The sequence below is a fragment of the Sorex fumeus genome, unplaced genomic scaffold (genome assembly GCF_029834395.1).
Source record: "Sorex fumeus unplaced genomic scaffold, SorFum_2.1 ptg000047l, whole genome shotgun sequence".
In the NCBI taxonomy this organism is placed as follows: domain Eukaryota; kingdom Metazoa; phylum Chordata; class Mammalia; order Eulipotyphla; family Soricidae; genus Sorex; species Sorex fumeus.
In genome coordinates this window covers 7,308,634-7,316,959 of record NW_026606104.1, presented here as the reverse complement: position 1 = coordinate 7,316,959, position 8,326 = coordinate 7,308,634, and positions in this window count along the sequence as shown.

Genomic DNA, 8,326 nt, shown 5'->3' with positions numbered 1-8,326 from the left:
ACTGCCCCTGAGTGGGTATAGCGGTCAGAAATAAAGAGGTTTCCAGACAGGTTCTCGCCCCACTCTGCGAAGTCCTGTGGGAATATTACTTTCTGCAGCTCCATCCAACTTGAGAAAGAAGCAGCTCTACTGTGGAAGAGGTTCGAGAAGGAACAGACCCTGGGACAGACTCTAGGCTCTGAGGACCATATGCGGGCCTGAACACAGAGGGTGGGTGGACCAAACTTTGCCCTCAGGGCTGTTCGCCAGCGTCCGGAAGTCTGGGCTTCCTGCCATGATCAAGATCACCAGAACACAAGAAGGCAATTTCTGTAGAAATTCAGATCATTCCATTAGTTAGGGGTTCTAAGAAATTAGTGGGTGGACTCTTGGTCAGAAAGATGTAGATGCTGTCCGTGGATTAATCGCTTTTGATTCAGGTTTCTCTCCCATACTTATCTTGGAGTTGGGTGGGGTGCACGGGTTTGGGCTACATCTGGCAGTGCTCAGGGATTATTCCTGGCCCTGTGCTGAGAGATTATTCCTTGAGGTGGGAAGCATATAGTACTGGGGATTGAAACAGGGTCAGGTGTGTGCAAGGTAAGTGCCCTACCCATTATGCTATCTCTCTAGCCTTCACCTTGAGTTGCAGAAAACAAGGAAACCTTAATCACCACCACTTCAGTTCTCCGAGATGGTATATTTTGTTTCAAGGGTGCATTCAAATCTGCCCTGGAACTCTATTAACCAAATGAGGGTTGGTCCTGTCCTGCCAGGAACTCTTGAGCCCTGACTAGGCAAGGATCTCCTCCATGCTCTTACTGCCAGCTGAGTGTGTGCCCCTGGGAATCCTGAAGCCCCAGGGCCTCGTGCTCTCACACTGGCTCCTCTTTTTGCCCTGGCACAGGGGCTCCAAAGGGTTCACAGTGGAAGAGCACTGAGCCTAGAGGCATGTGCTTTGCCGTGGCTTCCGTCTTTCTCGGTGCCAGTCTGAGCCCAGCAGCCCTAATCAGGTTGCTGGAGGATTTTCAGAGGATTAGGGGGCTTTGCTGAGTGAGCAGGGATAGGGTACCTCCTGCCAGAGTGATTTTTCAGAAAAAGATCAAATCACACCAGCCCTGTCTCAAGCCTTGTCTCCTGCTTCTAGATCTGGGAAAAGTGTCTTTGGCATCCTCCTCACCCCGGCACACAGTGACTATTGAAGACCATTTTCCCTAGGGCTGCTCCTTAACCTGTTCATCTGAATTCCTGAAGCCTTTCAGGAACTGCAGTTAAAACAGAACTGATTTTGACGATGTTCAGGTCTGAGAATAAAAGAACATTACAGGGTAAAGTCCAAATGACTTAGCCTGGTGTCCAAGGTTTGCTGGGATATGGCTCTGCCTCTCGTCCCCTTTCCCCGGAGCTGGTGTCCAGCCCACACACCTGCTTCTAGCCAAACTGGGCACCTCGCAGGATTAGGGTGCTCCCTACTACTGGAAACATCCATCCTCCTATTTCCATGTCTTCCCCTGCCCCTATTATTTTTTTCTTTTTCCTTTTTTCCCCCAAAATTTAAATTAATATTAGGGTGATTCAACTATACCCAGCTGTCTCAGGGTTTATGCCAATGTTCTGGGCTCACTCCTGGTGGGGCTCAAAGGACCGCTGCAGGGTCCTAGTGGGGCTTGGAAGCCAGGGGAAAATTGGTATTGAACCTGTGTAGGGCAAGTGCCTTCCTGACTATACTATTTCTCTGCCCTTCCCCACTTTTATCCCTTCACCTTGAATTGAGTCATCGTCTCCTTTGGATTCTGATGCCCCACCCTTGTGGCACTCACCCTGCATCTTAACCACTCATGGACTTATCTTATTTCCCACTGGGCCATAAGCTCTATGCAGGGAGCAGGTCTTATCTCTGGATCCCCAGCATGTACTGTGCTTCCTGGTCCTTCGGGAAGGCTCGGAAGCAACTGGAAGTGGATTAAGTCCCCAATTTGAGGCACTAGAGAGGCCCCACTAAATGGGGCCACTTAGGCTGACGTCCACCTTAATGAAACTGAAATACTGGTTATGGTGGTGGTTTCAAAATTTTGGTTTCTCAGGAGGTAGAACAAGAGAAGAATAAAGGAGAAATCACCCCAGATCATGCTATTAATGATGAGGCCTGCTACATGCAACAAGAGTAAGTAGACATGCCTCTGTGATGTGGCTCTTTCCTTGCTGTGCCACCCTACCATCTGGAACTAGAGTTCCTGGGCAGGGCTGATGGATGGATGGGTTACAGCTGTGCACTGGGACCCCCAGGGACAGAATCTGAGATGGAGGCCCTATCCCAGGACCCCAAGAAAGGAGTCTGGGTCAGCATGGCAGGTGTACCAAGGCTTAGCACTCCTAAGGATACCTTGGCACACCTCATCCAAAGAACAGCCTTGGGGTAGCAGCAGCACATTATAATCAAGAGTCAGGAGCACTGGGCCTGAGCCATAGTACAGCAAGGAGGGCACTTACCTAGCACGTGATCAGCCCAAGTTCAACTCCCAGCACCACAGATGATCCCCAGAGACCCATTAGAAGTGATTCCTGAGCGCAGAGAAGGGAGTACACCCTGAGCATTGAGACAAGAGTAAACTCTGAGCACTGCCAGGGTGCCCCTGAACACAGAAGAAGCTACCATCCCTCTTTTGGCCCCAGTCAACTAGAAAAATCTACCATCCCTCTTTTGGCCCCAACCAACTATAAATCATCTTTACTTCCTCTCTTGATTGTCCCCTGCAGGTGAAGTTGGATCCGAGAGTGTGGGCCTGTTGGGGGTACACATTTGAGCCTGGGGTGCAGTCCTGGAGCTGGAGGATATCCCTGGGCAGGTGTCTGAGATAGAGCTCCACACACAGCTCATTCAGATTTGCTTTGTCTGCTTTTGCAATCTTGGCTGGACGAAAACTTCCTGACCCGCCTCTGGGCTGGAACTAAGTCTACTCCTGGAGCTCCAGGGAGTGTTCGGCTCTGAGTGTTTATTCTATCTCACCACTCCTCATTTTTCCACTCTTAAACCCCTTTGTCTTTTTATTTCCCATTTGGCCAGTAATCTGACTTGCTTTTCACCTTTCTGAAAGGGTGAGTGAAAGAAACTGGGCTGTGCATGAATTTCCGTAGAACCCTGCTAGATAGAAGACAACGTAGTTGGTGGTCCCTGTGTCCCCAGCCTGCAGCCCAAGCACTTGATCTTCCTGCACCGATTTTCAGCATTGCTTTCAATCTTTTCCTCCTGCACTTGCAAACCCGAGGAGATGTGTTTTGCATTCATGTTTGAAGCTTTGCAACACAGCCCATTTCTTCCAGTTCTTAGGCTGTAGAAACGGGCGTTAAGTGTGCTGCTGAGAAGAGGTCCAACGGGTCTGTACATCCAGTTTGGACTCAGCTTGACGCTGGTCTGTTTTTAGGTGGTTCTTTAGGATTAAAACTGAGGAAGGTGTAAGTGTTGGGTGAAGACAGTAGTAGGGCCGCCACAACCTAAACTTGACCTGAGTTTGACCATGCCTCCCACCAAGAGCCTCCCTCTGGCCTTAGGCAAGTTTCTTAATCCTTTTCAGGCATTTGGGGAAAGGCTAACTATTGTTGAAAATGCTAATTATTGAAAATGCCTGCTCAACTGCACAGCTGAATCTAATCCAGATTTCTTTCTGCAAGATCAGAGGTCCTGTATCCCTCTGCCCTAACACCTCCAGGGAGCTGACCTGTTTTTCACTAAAATAGGAAGAGCAGGCCTGGGTATTCATTAATTAGAGCTATTACTGAGGAATCCAGACTCCTGAGCAAATTCGAACAAAATGTGAATATGAAAGCCAAAGAAGGAGTGTGTGTGTGTGTGTGTGTGTGTGTGTGTGTGTGTGTGTGTGTTCTTGCTGTGGGTCATATGCTATGTTACGTAACATCTGATCTTTGATCCCCAGCTGTTATCTGATGAGAGTCTGGTTACATTTGGGGCCAATATGCCTTGGGACATTTTTTTGTGACCTTGCTGAGAGCTGGGTGACTCTCCAGAATCTCAACCCCGTTTAATGAATAATCACACACCTGGCTCCATATGACCCAGCCCTGATGGTTTTCAGATTCAGCAAGCTTGTTTTTTCTTATCTCCTGGGGGAAACCCTAGCAGATGGTGTGTAAGGTGCCACAGGCTGGACTCTTGATAGTCTGAGTCCAGAGGGTTCCCCCTCCCCAGGGTTGCTTCAGCGACCACCAACCTCCGTGTGTGCACACATGCTTGACACTGTGCTGGGGGAGCGGGGTGCTCGCACACCCAGTTGCAGTGCTAGGACTCTTATCCATGGTGCCTACTAGGGCCTGCACACTTTTCCGTGTTTGCAAACGTGTTCCCTGGGTGTGACCCTCTTCCATTGTGCTGACACATACCTGGCTGTGAAGTGTCAGATTTCACAACTTCTATCACAGAGTTTGGGGTCCAGAAAGCTGAGCTGCTGGGACCCCAGCAATCATGGTGACAGGAGCATACGTGGGCTTAGAGGGGCTAATGAAGCAGAGGATACGTAGTGTGGACAGCGGGGATGAGGATATTTGGATTTAATTTTCTCCTTAACCAGAAAACACACTCAGAGGGAACGAGGGAGAGCACGTGTGCTGGGGACACACTTGAGCAGAGTGATACCGTGGTCCAAGATAGAAGGAGGGACCGGGATTTCTATGACCACAGCCGGGTTGAAAGGGGCTTCGGAGTCGTGAGTCTAGATCAGTTCCCCTAAGCCAGGGAGTTTGCGTTGGTTTCTCCTCTAAAAAAGCCCCTTTGGCATTCACTGTGCCCGTGGTGACTTCTGCAGCACAGGTTCCAGATGCTGTTCTATCTGAATGGGGGTCGAAGGCAAAGCTTTCTGTACTTCCAATCACTCAGCGTTCCTGTCCAGCTGCCATGCTGGGCCGAGGGGAAGAGATCAGACCTGTGAAAGGACGTCAGATTAACCCTTATCATCTTGGTTATCTGAAGATGATGGGGCAATGACTTTTAGACTTTTTATTTCATTTATCTATTTTTGGTTTGAGGATCATACCCAGCAGTGCTCCAGGAGCTATTCCTGGGTGTGATCAGAGGACATTATAGAATTTAAATTGGGGTCAATCACATGCTTGGCTTTTAGGATTTTAGACTCAAGAGTGCCAGGTTTGGGGTGGGGGGAGATAGGTTAACCAAAAATAACACAGGAGCATATCAAGTTTTAAGGGAGGTGAGGTTGGAGCGACAGCACAGTGGGTAGGGCGTTTGCCTTGCACGCAGCCAACCTGGGTTCAATTCACAGCATCCCATATGGTCCCCCTGAGCACCGCCAGGGGTAATTTCTGTGCATCACCAGGTGTGACCCCCCAAAAAAAAAGTTCTAAGGGAGGTAACTGTATGCACCAAAGTCATAACTGTCAATTAACAAACAATGGGGGAGGATGGGAGGGAAGGAACATCCAACTGGAGGGAGAAATTATAGGCAACGTGGTGGCAGTGGTGATACTGCTAACTCTGGATAGCAATACTATATGCTATATGCTATACTATATGCTGAACACTATAACTCTGTTATCTTAACTATAATAATATATATTTTTTAAAGTCAGACATGGGGTTGAAGAGATAGTACAGGAGTTAAGACACTTGCCTTGGGCATGGCTAACCTGGATTTAATTCCTGGCACCACAGATGTTCTTCCAAGCCCCAGCAAGAGTGAGCCCTGAGCACAGCCAGGTATGACTCCAAAATAAAAAAATTTAAAAAAAAAAGTCATCTTCTTTCTCAGAAGGGAGCTCAATTGAGAATTCTGTGACTCAGACAATTCTCCACAATGAGGTGAGCTATTTGTTTTCTTGTTGCAGAAATGTCAGAATCCTTCCAAGTCTCTCCTTCAGCTCTGCCACCCAGGAGCTGCAGAGCTGTCCCCGCAAACACCAGTTGAAGGTTTTACTTTCCTCTAAAACATCAGGTAACCTACCTTCCATGTTTGCCTGACATCTTAGAGGAAAGTGACACCTTCTCCTTTCTCTTTTTTTTTTTTTTAAATGAAGCAGAATGGGGGCTGGAGTGATAGCACAGCGGGTAGGGCGTTTGCCTTGCATGCGGCCAACCTGGGTTTGAATCCCAGCATCCCATATGGTCCCCTGAGTCTGTCCAGGAATAATTCCTGAGTGCAGAGCCGGGAGTAACCCCTATGCATCGCCAGGTGTGACCCAAAAAGCAAAAATAGTAAATTTTTTAAAAAATGAAGCAGAAGACTTTTTTTAAAAAGAAATTTACATAGAGAAATAGGAAAGAGGGAGAAAGCGTTAGAGACAGAGACACAGAGAGAGAGAGACAGAGACAGGGACTAGAGACAGAGACAGAGACCCATGTTTAAGAAAGAACTGAGCTTCTTCAGAGTGGATCAAAGGAGAAAGTTCCACCTTCAGTGCTGTGCTATCGTACTGGAATGGGGGTCACTGTGATTGTTTTTATTAGCTCAAGAAAGTTCCTGTCTTTTTTTTTCCCCTTTGGTGTGTGTGTGTGGGGGGGTCACATCCAGCACTGCTCAGGGATTACTCCTGACTCTGCATTCAGAAATTATGCCTGGCAGTGCTCAGGGGACCATATGGGATGCCAGGAATTGAACTTGGGGAGCCGCATGCAAGGCAAATACTTTACCCTACCCACTGTACTATTGCTCCGGCTCCTGATCTTCCTGTCTTAAAATCCATGAAGCTGTAACTTAGATCATCCCTCGGATGAGGTGATCAATCTTTTTTCCTTCTTCCTATACAGGTGGTTCCAGGAAAACAAAAAAATTTGGGGGATGGGTGGGTGGGAGGATACTGGAGCTGGGGTTCAGGATAGCAGGTTCCAAATCAAAGTCCAGGCACTAAGTCCAGTTTGGAGAAGAGGACACCAAAGTGAACTTTCTGAAGGGAGAGATGTGCTCTCCAGTGGGAAGTTTCAGTTTCTGACCAACACCTGGCTGTGGGGTGGAGGGAGTGGGGCGAGCAGGAGGACTGGGTATGGAGCACCATATCTAAACAAAATGTGGTTTTACCCACTCATTTGGTTGAAAAGTCACAAATTTCCAGAGACAGGAGGATCTGCCTTGCATGCCTCAAGGCTGTGGGTTTGATCCCCTCAGGGCCTCCTGAATATCACTGTAGAGGACCCTATAAAAACACAAACATTGGTCTGGAGAGATAGTACAATGGGTAGGTTGTAGGGTGCTTGCCTTGCACATATCCAATCCAGGTTTGATCCCCTGCATCCCATATGGTATCCTGAACACCACCATGAATGATGATTCCTGAGTGCAGAGCCAGGAGTAACCCCAGAGCATCACTGGGGTGATACCAAAAACAAACATTTGGTGACCAAAAAGAACAAACAAAAAACCTAACTGGTAAGGATAAAAGTTAGGTGAAAAGTCTGTAACAGTGTTTAAGACTGTAGCACTATTGCACTATATATCCCATTATTCATCGATTTGCTTGAGTGGGCACCAGTAACGTCTCCATTGTGAGACTTGTTACTGTTTTTGGCATATCGAGCATGTCATGGGGAGCTTGCCAGACTCTGCTGTGCGGGCGGGATACTCTCCGTAGTTTGCTCTTCAAGAGGGATGGAGGAATCAAACCTGGGTGCAAGGCAAATGCCCTACCAGCTGTGCTATCACTCCAGTCCAGTGTATAAGACTACAGATCAAAAATTGATTGAGTTATTCCTAATTTTAGAAAAGACAAATGTGCTGGTCGCTGGATTATGATTTTGGTAGTGGTGGTGGAGGAGGTGGGTCATACCCAGCTGTGTTCAGGACTTCTCCTGGCTCTGTCCTAAGAGGTTACTCTTGGTGCTTTTTTGGGAACCACATGTGGTACTAGGGATTTGAACCAGGATTGGCGGCTGTATATAAGGCAAATTTCCTATCTTCTGTGCTGTCACACCAATCCCTCAATTATTAGCCCACTGAGGATGTTTTTAAGTCGACTTATCTATCAGTCACCTAGAATTAGCTGCTGATCATAAATCAGATCCATCTGGCTCACAGACGATTTGGTCTTAGTTCTGTAAGAAGTATGCCAGGTAGGGATGGGAACATCATTGGTCATTCAAGGAAATACTTTTCTATTCAGTTATGCATAGGTGCTGTGCTGGGCAGAAACCTGGAAGCACTTACTCCAGTTATCAGAAACCAGGTTACAGATCTGTTATCTATAATTTTGATGTTTACTAACGAACAAAAGCCCTCTTCCCCAAAGATAACAATCTTCCATCTAATCAAAGGTTTGAAATGGAATGTCAGTTAACTCCCTTCCTTTGAAACTCAAACATATGACCAGGCATAGATGCTAAGCATACCAA